General features: G+C 48.6%; 1 protein-coding gene across 3 annotated transcripts in view; it reads left to right on the top strand.

Moving 5' to 3' along the window:
- The first annotated feature begins 521 nt into the window (after positions 1-521).
- ZNF592 (zinc finger protein 592) overlaps positions 522-15684 on the top strand; it is a 50228-nt gene continuing 35065 nt past the window's right edge. For all 3 annotated transcript variants that reach the window (XM_061158778.1, XM_061158777.1, XM_061158779.1), the window contains exons 1-2: positions 522-599; positions 14708-14816. The gene's annotated coding sequence lies outside the window, so the exon portion shown is untranslated. The remainder of the gene's footprint in view (positions 600-14707; positions 14817-15684) is intronic.

Here is a 15684-nt window from a genome sequence, read left to right on the forward strand (position 1 = left end):
GAAGGAAGAGGACGCCGTCCCGGCTCCAGAGGCGCTCTGTCCGCAGGGGCGAGGCACCGCGTAGGCAGTTCGTGGCCCTCTAGTGGGGGACCTCGGCCCCGACCCCAGGCCCCCGCCCGGGAGGCGCGTCAGAGGAGCAAGAGGCCCAGGTCGCAAGGGGTGGCCGCCGGACCGGAACCGCACCGGGTGCTCGGCTGGGGCAGGCGAGGCCGAGGGTCCGGCCCTGCCCGACGCCGTCCCCGCCCCTCCCCTCCCGCCGCCACCGCCGTCGCCGCCGTCGGGTCGGTGCCGAGCAGTCCGCCTGGGGCGGGAGGCGAGAGGAAAGAGGCGAGAGGCCAGGCCCCAGGCCCGGGCTGCCCCTCAGCCGCACCGCCCTGGGCGGGTGCCCAGGTCCAAGTCGCCTTCCGCCCGGCCGGCCACCCTCCCCCTCCCCGCCCGCGGCCCCAGCCAGGTCCCGCCGCCAGGCAGGCTCCCGCCCCCGCTCCGCCCCCGGAGCCGCAGCCCCGCCCGCCACCGCCGTCGCCATGTTGTGGCTCCCACAGCCGGCGCTGGGGACGCGCGCGGCCGAGCCCGGGGCCTGCAGCCGCCGCCGCCGCCAGGTAAGCGCCCCCCGCGGGCCGGGCCGGGCGGGGCTTGTGGGCCGGGGCCGCCGCCGAGGCCGCCCCAGCCCGAGCCGGGGGCAGAGCGGAGCCGGGACCGAGCCCGCGCCCGCGCCGCGGCCCGGCCCTGCAGCCGGGCGGACCCTGCTCGCCGCCTGAGGCGGCAGCTACTTCCCCCGACCGCCGCCTGGCGGGCCCCGGCCGCCACCCCACCCCGCCCCCGGCGGACGGGCCGCCTGCCCCTTCCGCCGTCCCGACCCTCCGCTACCTCGCCGGGCGGGCACGCTTGCTGTCTGTCCTCCCCGCGCGAGACGGGCGGCCGCCCTTGGCGTCGGCCCGCGGCCCCCCGCCCGGGCACGGATAACGGTGCCACTTTGCCCAGCTGGGGCGCCCTGTCAGCCGGACCATTCCGGCCGCCCGAAGAGCTGGCGCCGTCACGGGGCAGACACTTAGGGGATCGTCCTTTTTTGGCGCCCCTCAGTCCCTGCCCCCACCTCCGCCCAAGTTCTTGTCCGTGGGGGAGGTTTCTTCGGGAGCAGACGGGTATGCCTGCTCCAGAGTTGGGGGGCCCAGGGAGGGTGACCAGGCCTGTTGATCAGGGTGGAGATCGTCTCTCTGCAGGGACTCTTCTGCCAACCTTGGGGGGAAGACGCTCAATGTGACCCGAGGGCGGACGGGGAGCGTCTGCTGGACAGATGGCCTCCTGGCCTTGGATCAGCGCTTGTGAGGGGGAGGGGTCCGGACGACCTTAGGTATGCCTGCTTCCGAGAACCCTAGGATTATTGGAGCTGCTCAGGGATTTTGAACTTTTCTTTTTTGAGCAGGCCAGAGGTGGCATTAAAAATCCTGGACTGGAGTAAATCCGAGGGCCCACCCAGACCAGCATGACTGGCACCCAGGACTAGCCTAGGTTAGGACTGGCAGTCAGAGAATGGGTCATGGCGGGGGGCGGGGGGAGTGGGGGAAGATTGTGTTTGGCTCGGGGCTGGCCCACTTGCCTTCAGCTCTGTGTTCTGCAGGGTCTGTTGGGTGCATCTGTTGGTGTGTACAGTGTGGCTGAGGTTACAGAACCTGGACAGATGGATGCCTGGCCTGGAAGGTGTGTGGTGGGTTTTCAGGGGTCTATTGCCTCATCCCAAGTACATTATGCAGTGAAAGAGAAGAGGAAGCAAGGTGCTAGCACACAGATTTTGACCGTTTTCCAGTTGTTCCACTGGTCATGGCTTCGATTCATTCAGTAAAATTTTACTGAGCACTTATTATGTGCCAGCCACTGCACTAGGTGCTGGGAATATAGGGGTAAACCAGAAAGACATGTTTTACCTTGAGTTCATAGACTCAATAATAAACAAATAATCTTGAAACATCACTCAGCAACAGGTATTTTTGTCAACAAATATGTGCTAGGCATTGTTTTAGATGCTGAGAAGAAAACAAAGCAAAAATAACTGTCCTTGTGGAGCTTTAATGTGGGGGGGTTGTACAGACAATAAAATAAAATATAAAATAAAAATATATGCTGTTAATAAGTGCTAATGAGAAAAAGAAAACAGGTTATTGGGTTATTGGGTAGAGACTGAATTTATATTTGAGTGGTCTGGAAAGGGCTCCTGAGAAGTTGTCTTTTGAATAAAATGTTGAAGGAAGTGGTGAACTAATCATTTCAAACTGATGAGTACAAGGAGAGAAAGGTGAAGAGCTTAGTGAGAAATAATGGGCCTTGATTTGGGTTGGGGGCTCAGGGACGGCGTCCCTTGAGGAAGTGACATTTAGGCTGAGACCTGAAGGAGGGGTGAGAGTTAACCATGTGTGGAGCAGCACGGAGCTTGGTGAGTTGGAGGAAGTGAAAGAGGCCTGTGTGACTGGAGAGGAGATAAGTTTCTAGAGAGGTGTGTCAGTTCACTGGGGGCCTCTGGGACAGAATGCCTTTCCCTCCAGAGTTTGGATTTACCCCCAGTGTAATTAGGAGCCTTTGAAGGGTTTTAACTGAGTGACATAATGATATTTATATTTACATTTTAAAAGGACTCTGGTCTGGACACAGATAAGCAGGTAAGGGTTGAGTGGCCTCACTACTTGATCTGCTTGGAAAAGCCTCAAGCAGTCCGGAGGGGAGGAGGATCTTTTCTCTTAGAGAGATGATTTTGCCCAGCTTTTAGGAAGGGAAAGAAAAATGAATTAACATTTATGGAGTGCCTGTTAGGTGGGAGAATCAATTTTAGAGACTTTTACAAACATTATCATATTTAACTTAATCTTCTCTGCACTCTAAGAGGAGTTTGTCCTGCCCCCTTTACATACAAGCTCAGAGGAGTTAGATGACTTATCCAAAGCTACATTTGTAACACAATCTGTATTCAAACCCAGATCTTCCTGATTCCGGAGCCCTCTGGCTCTGGAGCCAGACTACTGAGTTTGTGTCTTGCTTCTGCCACTTACTAACTGAATGATTTTGAGTTATTTAACCCTTCTGGTGCCTCAGTTTCCAGTCTGGAAAAGCCTCAAGCTTTTCTCAGCTTCAATGCAGGTAAAAGTACCTACCTCCTAGGGTTGTTCTGATTAAATTAACTTTTAGTACAACATGTTAGTTGCTTTTACTAAAAATTTTTAAACAACCACATTGCCTCCCAGCCCTGTTGTCATTTTGGGTGAGATTAACTGTAGGGACAATTCAGTTCTTGAATATTGTGAGGCTCTGTTTTCCTTTAAATAACTTAATGCCAATGTTCCATGTGCTCAGTCCTTCAACACTGAGCTCTTGTGTCAGTCTTGACCCTGCACTGGGGCTTATGGATACAATGTGCGTTCCTTCCCTCAAGCTCAGTGTATCTAGGGGAGGTCAGATAATTAAAATGAGCTACAATGTACTTAACAAATTCTCAAAAATCCCTGTATTTAGAGAGCTACAATTAAGACTGGTAAGAACTAAATGCCCGGGGAAGTAGGGAAGGCTTTAGGGCCAGGGTGACTTCTGAACTGGGCTTTGAAGGAAGAACAGTGTTACCACCATGTTAAGACTGGGCAAAGGACATTCTATGTAGAGGGAGTTATACGTGAAAGCACGGAGCCGTGAGAGGCTTAGTTTGTCCAGGGATGAGGCTGGTAAGCCGAGCTGGGCTTGTGGAAGGCAGGTCAGGTTTGAATTTAATTCCATAAGGCACAGGGACCTATCAGAGACTATTGGATACATCAGATCCGTACCATGATGGGTGCTGCTGATAGAGAGTGGATACAGTTGTCATCCTGGGAGGTGACTTTATTTTGGTTGTATCTTAGGGCTTCAGTATCTGAAGTTTCAGAAACCTGAAACTCAGGTGGTTGTTTTTTTTTCTTTTAATAGGATTTTTATTTTGTTACTGGCTGTGTTTCATTTTTGTTGCTGCTCAGGCTTTTCTCTCATTGTGGCGAGTGGTGGCTAACTCTCTAGTTGTGGTGTGCGGGCTTCTCATGGCAGTGGCTTCTCTTGTTGCTGAGCTTGGGCTCTAGGGTGTGCGGGCTTCAGTAATTGCAGCACATGGGCTCAGTAGTTGTGGCTCCTGGCCTCTAGAGCACAGGTTCAATAGCTGTGGTGCACAGACTTCAGTTGCACCACATCCACAGCATGTGGGCTCTTCCGGGACCAGGGATCGAACCTGTTGTTTCCTGCATTGACTGGTGGATTCTTCACCACTGAGCCACCAGGGAAGCCCTGAAATTCAGTTTTGTAGGCCACGTAGAGCTGATTGAGATCCAGGGAGACTGGCTAACCAAACTTGGAAGAGACTGATGCAAAAAATCAGGGTATTAACTAGCCTTGAGAAATGAAACTGCAGAATGACAGATGTTTCTGTCCTCTGGTCATGGCCCTCCCCACCCCCACCCCCTAACTTCTGGGCAGGGCTCGGACATACTAACAAATTCTTACTCCTCGATTCCCATTTGTTTATCTCAGGTTCCATGAATACTAACCTTTTTTTGTTAACGTTACCTTGCCCTAAAGCTCTATACAGTGTAGTTAACAATGTTTATTAGTTGATGGAATGAATAATTCTGTATCATTTGAATGGGATCCTGTGTTTGTGAAACTTAAGGAAAAGGAGGAATAACTTTTTTAGAAGTAAAGTATTGCAAAAGGGGCTCCTTAGGATTGGGTTACTGGGGAAGGTATGCAGATACCAAGTGGTATGGGTAATTTTGTGGCCAAGGGATGGTTGTGGACGGGTACCTTGGAAGTTTTTCCGAGAGCAGAGGTCTGTGAACTCTTGAAAGAGGTTGGGTGGGGGTGGGTTGGAGTAGCACCTGAAGGAGAGTTTGGTTTAGGATTTTAATCTTGCCTACACATGGGGGACAGAAAAGAAGGTACTAATTTTTGCCTTCTACTCAGCCTGGTCATGGTGAGCCTTCCTATTGCATGGGAATCTTCATGTGGTTTGAGCTTCATCTTAACACTTCTGCTTCTGCAAAGCTGGAAAGAGTGGTGGGCCCCCTAGAGTTCTGAATCTGTATTTTTCTACAGTGGAAAACAAAATCCAAATAGACCAACCTAGATTATGGATTAATTATTTTTCTTTTAAAACTCTAAAGGACATTCATGTAGAAAATTTAGGCAATACAGATAGGTACACAAATTAAATAAAAATGATAAACCCTATAACCTAGATCTACTGTTAGCATTTTAATATTTAGTGTTTTTATTAGATCTTTTTCTCCAGCTCTATCTTTCTATGTAAGTGGTTTTAACTTTTTTCTTTTCCTACAAAAATAGGAGCATCCCAAATAGGAGAGCGTTCCAAGTGTCGATGTCTGTGAGGTGGAGTAGTGGCATATGCCCGCAGTCTGTGTGTGTCTCTGTCTGTGGGCATCTGGTCCAGTGTGCCCACAGTCTGTGTGTGTCTCCTTCTGTGGGCATCTGGTCATGTGCCCGCTGTCTGTGTGTGTCTCCGTCTGTGGGCATCTGGTCGTGTGCCTGTAGTATGTGTGTGTCTCCATCTGTGGGCATCTGGTCCAGTGTGCCCACAAGCTGTGTGTGTCTCTGTCTATGGGCATCTGGTCGTGTGCGCGTAGTCTGTGTGTGTCTCCGTCTGTGGGCATCTGGTTGTGTGCCCGCAGTCTGTGTGTGTCTCTGTCTGTGGGCATCTGGTCCTGTGCCCGCAGGCTGTGTGTGTCTCCATCTGTGGGCATCTGGTCATGTGCCCCCAGGCTGTGTGTGTCTCCGTCTGTGGGCATCTGGTCATGTGCCCACAGTCTGTGTGTGTCTCCGTCTGTGGGCATCTGGTCCAGTATTCTCCCGCTTCATGTGTTAGGAGTGGAAGAGGGGATGTCCATTAGTTTTTTTTTTTTAATTCTGAGAAATGTTTTTAGGGATAAAAGTGCTACTTCAGCCAACCATTCATTTTTATTTGACAGTGGGAAGTGTTTATGTGTGTGTTGAAATGACACATCTGATCCTTTTTATGACTGAAAGAAAATCACCTTCTGAGTTCGGTGTCACCTCAGAGTCATTCCTCAAATGCATCAGCGCTTGGAGAACAGCTGTCCTCTATTGGTTGGGTGACTCTGGGTAAAGTCACATTTACCCAGATTCTCCATTTCAGATTCTGAAGGTGCTGTATCAAGAGGTATGGTGTCTGTCCCTCTTCCTGTCATTGACATGCTCCAGGGGATGTGCTGGAGCTCTGCATACATGCTCTATTTACATGATCGATTGTAGAAAGACTGCTGCCATGTTGAGTGAAAAAAGGGGTATGTCTGCTGAACAGATGAGCTCCTGGCCTCAAGTCAGTATGCATGTGGGATGAGGGGTCTGTATGACTTTGTTATGTCCATTTGTGAGCTCCAGGAATATTGGAGACCCATGAAATTTTTTCCAGTATTTCAGTGGTAGCATTAATAGTCTTCTGCAAAAAACGAAATCCACAGGCTTATCCAGGAAGGCAAGAGCAACAGCCTAGGTTTAACTCAGAATGGGTTCACTTCTCTGCAGAACAGAGCTTACTCTAAGATTTTACCACTGAGTGGTGGAATTGGAGTGGTTTTTACTCTTTTCTTTATATTTTTGCCTATCATTTGAATTTTCTATGAGTTTGTATGTCATCTTTACAAAAAGAAAACAACCAGTAAACCTGTTTTTAATTTTAGAGACATTGAATGCCCTAAAGCAAAAACTCTTAACTGCTCAGAACTGCGTTCCTCTAGAAGAGGTATGGTGTTGAATCAGGCCACCCCTCTTTGGCTGCTGCCTTTGTTAGACGTGCAGTAAAGACATGTTCTCCCCAGCAGTGAATTAGGCTAGGATCTCTGATGGGAATGGTTCCTTAATTCAGGGAGCCAGGGCTGCACCCATCTGGGAGGAGCTGACAAGTAGAATGAATTTTTTGGAGGAGAAGGGAGTCCAGGATGGGTAATGAGCAGCTGTTCAGATTCTTCTGGGGCTTGGCCCAGCTGAGGCTCGGGTCTGTGTGGACAGAGGCTGCTCTCTGCCTTTGCCTTGTTAGACAGACTCTCCGGACCTGAACTGAACTGGCTGGGGTTGTAAAAACTGCTTCACTGCCTGAGACTTCATTAAAGCTATATATCATCAGGCCCTTAAAAATATTAGGTGTATGATTAATACTACTGTTGGTTAGAATGTCCTTGGTTAGAGTGCTCGCTTGTATTTAAAATCCTCTGGAGCCTTTTTGCCACTGTGCCATCATTGATCAGTTATCTACAGTTGCTTTTGTAAGGCCCACCCTGGGCCCAGCCCAGATAGAGCTGGATGCTCCGTGGAGCATAAAAGTATCACGTGAGATGAACTTTGCCCTCAAGGAGTTTCCCCACTGAAAGCAATTAGAGAACAATTTGCTTCCAGGCCAGATGTGTCTTAAGAGGGATTTTGTTTCTGAGGGTGGTGGTTACTTTCACACCAGTCACCCCTCTGAGATGGCTGGGGTTACCTCTGGGGAACATTCCCTGGTACCCAAAATGGATTCAGTGGCTGTTTGGGAGGAAGGAGGTGGTGGCAGTGATGTAATCTCATTTTTCGTGACCCCATTTGTCTCCCTTTGACATTGCTTTTCTAAGCGCCTATACCCTTAGAAGGCAGCCACCTACCCATATCCCCAGTGAGCCCCAGTGCCTATCATTCCACCATTCCCCTGAGTCTGAAGATGTCTGCATTTCCCCTTAGAGTCCCCTTTTAAAATATTTACACCCTGTGGGAGAGGTCAGTCTCTCAACAGTTCATCACTAAACAGTAGCTTTAATTACCAGGAGTTAATTAAGTCAATGGGGAGAGAGACTGGGACCCAGGCAGGCACTTGGGGGCAAGAGTGTCCAAAGGGACATGTTCCATGTGACAGGAGAGGAGTATGGGCAGCACAAGAAACTTCCGTGAATGTTAGTTGCTGTGGGCACGTGCTGCTAATGCTGGGGCCACCCTAGTGGTCCTGCTGCCTGGGCGTAGGGTGTAGAACGGCCTCACACTGGTACAGGGGACTTTGAGGTGGAGGTGGAATTTGGGCTCAGTCGTAAAGGACTTCGCTGATGGATGGCTCAGCAGGTAGAGGATCTGCCTGCAGTGCAGGAAATGCAGGAGACACAGGAGACACTGGTTCCATCCCTGGGTTGAGACGACCCCCTGGAGAAGGAAATGGCAACCCACTCCAGTATTCTTGCCTGGGAAATCCCATGGACAGAGGAGCCTGGAAGGCTACAGTCCAGTGGGTCACAAAGAGTCAGATATGACTTGAGTGACTAAGCAGCAAGCAGCTTAAAGGATTAGAAGTTTGTTTTTCCTTCATTTAAAAAATATGGTATGGTTTCCAGAGGGTTACGGGGGAGGGATAAATTGGGAAATTGGGATTGATGTATACACATTACTATATATAAAATATATAAAATAGGGTTTCCTCGGTTGCTCACTGGTAAAGAATTTGCCTGCCAATGCAAGAGATCTGGGTTTGATCCTTGGGTCAGGAAGATCCCCTGGAGAAGGAAATGGTAACCCACTCCAGTATTTTTGCCTGGGAAATCCCATGGACAGAGAAGCCTGGCAGGCTACAGTCCTGGGGTTGGAAAGAGTTGGATATGACTGAGCACACACACAACAAGGACCTACTGTATAGCAGAGGAAACTATGCAATACTCTGTAATGGCCTATATGGGAAAAGAATCTAAAAAAGAGTGGATGTGTGTGTTCAGATGGTAAAAACATCTGCCTACAATGCGGGAGACCCGGGTTCAATCCCTGGGTTGGGAAGATCCCCTGGAAAAGGAAATGGCAACCCACTCCAGTATTCTTGCCTGGAAAATCCCGTGGATGGAGGAGCCTGGCAGGCTACAGTCCATGGGGTCGCAAAAAAGTCGGACACAACTGAGCGACTTCACGTCACTATGTGTGTGTGTGTTGTTTGTTGTTCAGTCGCCTAGTCGTGTCTGACTCTTTGCAACCCCATGGACTGTAGCAAGTCAGGCCTCCCTGTCCCTCACCATCTCCCGGAGTTTGCCCAAGTTCATGTTCATTGCATTGGTGATGCCGTCCATCCATCTCATCCTCTGATGCCCTCTTCTCCTTTCCATTCTAGTATTCTTGCCTAGAGAATCCCATGGACAGGGGAGCCTGGCAGGCTACTGTCCAAAGGGTTGCAAAGAGTCAAACATGACTGAGCGACTTAGCATGCATGCATACTCAGTTTAGAAGATTTTGAAACATTCAGGAAAACAAGTCCCTCATAATTTTACTTCCTGATAGATGGCAGAGGGGCGTGATCTTTTTACAGTGAAAGTCAGGGCAGGTCGCTCCCCTACCCCATGTCCTCCCCCAGCCTTCCATCTGAAAGTGAACATCAGTCCTCGCAGTGGCCCTTCATTATCTGCTTCCCATCTCCATCTCCTGTCACAGCCCCTGCTCTGGTTCAGGTTCTTTGCATGCACCAAACACTTTCCTGCTTCAGGGCTTTCTACTTGCTCTTTCTTCTGCCCAAAACCTCTTCACTGTATTCATGTGGCTTGCTCTCTCAGTTGCTTCAGAATTGAGAATGTAGTCATTCCAATTTCTGACTTCAGTTGAATTCCTGTTGAGAAAGGCTGTATGACTACCTGACATATGAATTTGTTTTTTTCTAGTGAAATGTCATCATTGTGTGAGGAGGGACTTTGCTCTGTGGTGTCCACAGTGGCTAGAATAAGGCCTGGTATGTAGTAGGTGCTCAACTAATGTTACTGATTGAATGAATGAGCATAGATGTGTGTGTGTGTGTGTGTGTGTGTGTGTGTGTGTGTGTGTATGTGTGTGTGGTGGAAATCAAGAGGGAAAGGGCGGTGGGACTAGAGGCCGGGAGGAGAGGGGAAATTCCCCGGTGGGCCGATGGTTAGGACTCTGCTTTCACTGCTGAGGGCCAAGGCTCAATATCTGGTTGGGGAATTAAGATCCCACAAGCCGCGTAGCAAGGCCAAAAATATCCAAATAACAAACAAACAGCATAATAGAAGCTGGGGAGGGGGCGGATGGGTGTGGGTGGTGTGGACAGTGAGGACGCTTTTGGCAGGAATGGAAATTGGAGACGTGGTCTGTTCCAGTCTCTACAATCTGGTTTCTTACCAGTGCTGTTGAAGGTGAGGGCAGTGATTTGGTGCTTTGAAGCAGGTGAAGAAGCAGCTGTTGAAATGTAAAGTCGGGAGACTTGGTCAATGCTTATGTTAGGTTACGGAGGTTCTCAAAAGCCGGGCATTGGGGTTGCAGCTGATGTGATGGGCCACAGGAAACTATTGTAGGTTTTTGAACAGAGTGGATGACTGATAAAAATGGTGTTTGGGGGAAGACTGGTCTTAAATAGACACATAGGACGACTGTGGGGAGAGACCAGAGCTGGCGAGGAGAGAGGTTGGCAAGGACTAGGATGGAGGCAGGAAGCAGCACCGAGGACCTCAGTGAGACCGGGGAATGGCGGGATCCTCCCCAGCTGCTTGCTGTGAGGCCTTGACTAAAGCTTCTGTGCTCCCAGCCTGGTAGAGCTTATTGTCCGTGATTTCGGATGAGTGTTGGAAGCAGATAGGGATAAGTGGGTGCAGGGAAAGAGATGGGTCCCCCTCAGGTGTGTTCATTTGACGGCTCATTCTGTGCAGAGCAGGCAGTCGTATCCTGCGCTGGGCCTGCATGTTGCCAACTCACCCCGGATGGGAGCCTGCCTGTCCTCTCTGGTCTGCTGGAGACTTCTCTGTGGGAAAAGGGCTGTGAGTGTGCTCAGGTTTTCTTCTGAACCTGCACGGATACCAGGGCAGTATCTGAAATCCATTCGTCTGGCTAACTTCTTTCCACTGTATTTTCTGTCTCCATAGTTTTGTCTGTTCCTCAGAACAAGTTGTCCCTGACTCACAGGCCCATCTGGACTGGGTTAATTGACTGGAAATCCTTATTTCTAAATGGTCTCTGTTTCATTAGGGTTTTAGCCTGTTTTTAAAAAGGCTTCGGCTAAGATGAGATGAGTGGAGAAGTGATTTCTGCACAATCAGCTCCTTGGTGATCTTTTGGTACAAATCATGTTTTGAGATTGGTGTTTCTAAGGTATTAATTCCTAGAATCAATATTTGGGTGTCTGCTTTGTGCCAGGCATGATAGGTACTGGGACGGTAACACAGAAGAAAATAAACAAAAGTCTTAACTTTCATGGAGCTCGTGATCTAGTGTGTGAAGGCTTATAGGTAATAAGGAAAACAAAGTTTGAGAGGTGGTGAAAAGTATTATGGAGAAAAACAAAGCAGGGATGGAGGACAGAGAGGTTTGGTGGGGAGGCAGGTTTTCTGCTTGAAGTAGGGACATCTCCGTGATAAAGGACATTTGAGTAGAGCTCTGAAGGAGTGAGAGAAGGAGCCATGAGGGAGGAGCAATTAGTGGAGAGGAAAAACTGGAGAGAGGAGGGGGAAGGTACGGGAGAGGGGGCCGGGGTGGTCCCACTGGGCTTGTAGATTCTTGTGGGGGCCTGCACCTTAGCTCTGGGTGAGATGGGAGGCCCGGGTTGGCTGTGCAGAACCATGATAGGCTTTGCCGTCCTTTCTGAAAGGTTTGCTGCAGCTGCTGGGGATTGATGCCGTGGGGCATCTGCAGGGGCTCTCAGCTTAGAGAGGGACAGTTCAGTTCAGTTGCTCAGTCGTGTTTGACTCTGCGGCCCCATGAGCTGCAGCATGCCAGGCCTCCCTGTCCATCACCGACTCCCGGAGTCCACCCAAACTCATGTCTATTGAGTCGGTGATGCCATCCAACCACCTCATCCTCTGTCGTCCCCTTCTCCTGCTGCCTTCAATCTTGCCCAGCATCAGGGTCTTTTCAAATGAGTCGGCTCTTCACATCAGGTGGCCAAAGTATTGGAGTTTCAGCTTTTAACATCAGACCTTCCAATGAATACCCAGGACTGATCTCCTTTAGGATGGACTGGTTGGATCTCCTTGCAGTCCAAGCAAACCAAAGTCTAAATCATCTGGGAGACTTTGCCAGGCAAGCTGCTGGGGCCATCCCAGACCACAGGGTCGGCTGGAACACGGGTGTGATTTCCAGGACTCACTCAATGCCAGCTCTGTGGCTCTCCAGCCAGCCTCAGGTTCCTGGGATGCTCTTTTCTCCCGTGGAGTCAGTCTCCAGGTGGACCCAGAAGTCTGCATTATTAACAAGATTTCAGGGTGATTTTTGAGGCCAGAGGTCCCCGGAGTATACTTTGGTCTAAAGACCGTGGTTCACAACCCCGGACACTATCAGTCCTTTGCATTGTTTTCTAAAAAATGCTTGGCCCCACTCTTAAAGAGTCTGATTTAGTTGGTCTGAGGTGGGGTTAGGTATTAACAGTGCTCTCTGGGTGTTTCTCATGTGCTTCCAGGACCAGAATCACTGGTCTAAGGGTTAATAAGCTTAATGCTGGGTGTTGGATGGGAAGATTTGGATGGTAACTGTGAGTTGGAGACTTCAGGTGCTCTGGGAAGCTTAGGCAGGGCCAGTGGCCTTGCTAGGAATAATAGGAATCTTCCACAGTAATAAAACTCTTTTCAGTTTATGTCCTTTATCTCATTTGATTATCTCACCTCTCTGGGCCTTCATTTCCTTGCTTGTAGAGTTAGCAGCTTAAATTTAATGGCTTTCTAGAATCTCCTGGGCTCTGACAGTTTTAATCTTTCTGGTGTTGGAAGAACTTCTAATCTAGAACAGTGTTTGAGTACATTGTTTTCTAACCTCAGTCTTACAACACCCTGAGGTGTGTCATAATTATGGCAATGGCTGTAGTGAGTGTCTCAATACCAGTTGAAAGAAAATGTGTGCCATATACAATAGCACCTTGGGAAGATGAGGCGGTTGGGTACCTGCAGTGTGAAGTCAGACCTCTTGGTTCAGAGTCCCTGGGTGGAAGGGCACTCTGGTCCTTGGAGGCACCTGGGAGCCTGAGCTTGAGTCTTGATTTCTGCCACTCAACTGAGAGTTCCCTGTGAAGTGGCAGTAGTGTTTTATAAATGGTGAAGCTCCTATAAATCTACGTGTGTGTCGGATGTAGGGTGACCCAAGAGAACCAGCCAGCCTGGGTCATTGGAGCCTAATGCTCAAGTTTGCCACCTCTGTGTGCAGCCAGGCTGTCACTGGGCAGCAGAGATGGTCTGAATAACCCGGAAAACTCCAGTGTTGGCAGGAACTGAGGGTACCCTGGGGTAAAGAATCGGTCACTCTCATTGGAGTACCTTGGAACTAACTCATTTTGGGCATCAGATCTAAGACATCACCTACCCCATCCCCTGGCCTCGGACTTTATCCTCATGTGGAAGCATGGTTTCTACTTGTTTATATTTTGAAAACATAAAATCCAAATAAGAAAAGAAAAATCAAGTTTTCTGTGTTTCCCTTCTGTTGAATTGGGATAATGAGTTTCCTTCCATTCCCTTATAAATTTTTCTACTAATAGTGTCTGTATCTCTATTTAGAATCCAATCAAATGCTAGTCTATCAAAGTTAAGACAAAAATGAAGCCAAGCGAGGGAATGCAGAATTAGAGTGAGAGTGAGCAGAATTAGAAATGAGACTTTTTGTTCTGTCAGTTGTGTGTGCATGCACCTGAGGGTTTCTCCACATGGGCCTGTTACATTGGAATCTTGGGGGGCTGTGGCCATTTCCAAGGTTCCCGAGTCGGTTCCATTGTTCAGGTATGGTTGAGGACCACTTAGCTAAAACAAAGAAGGGTCTGCCAGCTTTTCCTACATCTTCCCTCTTGTCCTCACCCCCTGCTTGGTACTTGTCCCTTCCCTGTCTCTCCCATACCTGTGACTCTTCCCAGCCTGCCTGCCCCCAGATGCCTTGCACACTTCTTGGCTCTCTGCTTCTGTGGCCCTCCTGAGCACTGGAGGGTGAGCTGTGATGAGGGGTAACCAGCCTTCACATGTCCTGTCTCTGTCCCCTGCACGTGTCTCCAGGAAGCCTGATGTTTAGGGATTCAGTTGTCTGCAGGGGCACTCTGAAAAATTATGAGGTGAACCTTACTGGCCACTGAGATTGATGGCAAAATACCTAACAAACACATGTATTTGATATGTTTAAGGCAGTGTAAGAGTTTTATGAATATTACCTCATTTAACTCCTGTAACTCCCATTTTACATATGGGAAAACTGAGACACAGAGGTGAAGAAACCTGCCCGAGGTCACAAGGCCAGTAAGTAGCAGAACTGGGATTTGAATCCAGGCAGTCTGGACTCTGGACCACCACACTGTGATGAGCAAAAAGGAGAGGATCTGGGACTGTTGTTACTGTTGTTGTTTAGTTGCCCAGTCATGTCTGATTCTGAGAGTCCTACGGATTGTAGCCCTCCAGGCTCCTCTGTCCATGGGATTTCCCAGACAAGAATACTGGAGTGGGTTGCCTTCTCCAGGGGAATCATCCCACCCCAGGGGTCGAAGCTGCATCTCCTTTGTCTCCTGCATTAGCAGGTGGATTCTTTATCACTGGGCTACCTGGGAAGTCCTTCTGGGACTGGGGAAGGTTTTATCTTGGGTTACATTTGAGCATGCTTTGAACTACATTTGGAGATTTTTCTCAGGGTCTGACCTACACTTTATTATTATTATTAACTTTAATGTTTGCCCTTCAGGCCTATTAAAAGACATTTTATTTTTCTTCTTTCCTAGGTGGTGTTTGGAAACTAGACCATGTGCCTAGGTAGAAGCTGTTCTTTTCTCCACAGCTCTGCACCCCCAGCAACACCTACCACGCCCTTGTTTTGAGAGCCTCACTGAGGTATGATGTCTAGGTCCACCTGAGCTGACCTTGAAGAGCTGAAAGTCTGGACACAGTGATTTTTTTTTCATGTTCCTTGGTAGCTGTTATTATTTTTAAAAATTGTGGTAAAATATACATAAGAAAATTGACCATTTAAACCACTTTTAAAAGGGATCCTAGAATTTTTTGAGTGTTTTCATTATTATTTTTATTGAAGTATAGTTGACTTAAACCATTTTAACCATTTAAAAATGTACATTCAGTGGCATTAAGGACATCTACGTAACCATCACCACCATCCATCTCTAGAACCTATCCATCATTCCAAACTGAAGCTCTGTACCATTAGATAATGATCCCTGATACTTTCCTCCCCTTATCCCCTGATAACCACTGTTCTACTTTTTGTTTCTATGAATCTGACTACTCTAGGTACTTCTTATTAAGTGGAATCATGCCATGTTTGTCTTTTTGTATCTGGCTAATTTCATTTAGCATATTGTCTTTAAGGTTCACCCATGTTTTAGCCTGTATCATAATTTCAGTCCTTTTTATGACTGAGTAATGCTCCCTTTTATATTTATATCACATTTGTTGACCCATTCATCCATTGATGGGTCCTTGGGTTTTTTTTTTTTTTTTTTTTTTAGTTCTACCAGTTTATTGCTACCAACCCACCTCCCTCCACCCTCGTGCACACGTGCTCAGTCATGTAACCCCATGGACTGCAACCCGCCAGGCTCCTCTGTCCATGGACTTTTCCAGGCAAGAATACTGGAGTGGGGTCCTTGGGTTATTTTGTCTTTTGTTTTTTCCCACCTTTTGGACATTGTGAATCATGTTGCCATGGACATAGATTTACAAATACTTCTTTGAGGCCCCTTTC

The sequence above is a fragment of the Dama dama genome, chromosome 13, assembly GCF_033118175.1.
Source record: "Dama dama isolate Ldn47 chromosome 13, ASM3311817v1, whole genome shotgun sequence".
Lineage (NCBI taxonomy): Eukaryota > Metazoa > Chordata > Mammalia > Artiodactyla > Cervidae > Dama > Dama dama.